The sequence below is a fragment of the Notothenia rossii genome, assembly GCF_949606895.1.
Source record: "Notothenia rossii genome assembly, chromosome: 9".
NCBI classification, from domain to species: Eukaryota; Metazoa; Chordata; class Actinopteri; order Perciformes; family Nototheniidae; genus Notothenia; species Notothenia rossii.
This window is the reverse complement of record NC_136907.1, coordinates 6,882,285-6,883,233: the sequence shown is the minus strand read 5'-3', so window position 1 is coordinate 6,883,233 and position 949 is coordinate 6,882,285.

Sequence of the window (949 nt, the reverse complement as noted above, 5' to 3'; positions counted from 1 at the left end):
TGGCTCAAACATCTTTATCTGGATAGTGACGTAGTAATGTGTATCAGTTGTTGTGCTGTCTTCGCTCAAACGTATTAGCCAGACATGGAGAAAGGAAAGGAGTTTTTTTTTTACACTTTTAAACAGTGCTTTTGGTCATTTTCCCAAAGGCAGCACACTTAAACTTAGAGGCACAGTTTTAATCATCTTTGCTTTCTTTGCAAGGGTTAAACGTGAGTGTTGTATTTAATGAACCTGTACGTTAAGTGTGTAGTTGTGTGCATTGTTGTGAATGTAGCAGAGCAGGTTATGGTGACAGTGAGTAAAGCTTACACAGGCAAAGAGGGCAGCTCAGCTCCTTTAGGTAAACGCAGAAGAGGTAAAGGCAGCACTTGATAGACCTAGCTGACTGTATGAAGCCACGCTGCAGTGAAGTGCTTGTGTTTCCAGGTAGTGATGAAAATAAGTATACAGTAAAGGCAGTGAACCAGATGTATAATGGATGTGTAAAAAAGTAGCCGTAATGCAAATATGTTATTTAAATTGCATTTTTACGTAGTTTTGCCTTGATGTTAATTGATGAGTGTGCTGTGTGAAATATGGACTAATGCCTATAGCACAGCCACCTGTAACTTATAGTGAGGTGCTGAATATTGTCGGTGTGTTTAAGAGGTTAATTTGTTAGCTGATACACAAATATTTAGGCAGATCCATAAATGATTACACCTGGCCTGCAGTGTGGAGCCACCTGGCTGTGATGTGCTTGTGTTTCTGTATTTTCAGATCAAATGAAGTAAAGGAAAATTAAGGAAGTTATTTTTAATTTATGCACACCTGGTATTTTGCAGCTACAACTAGCAGTGGGCTAACTTAGCTTAGCACAATGACTGGAAATTCGGGGAAACATTTAGCTTTGTCTTGAGCTCAACATTTAACAACTGATATCTTCTTTTTTTTAATCAGTGTGAGT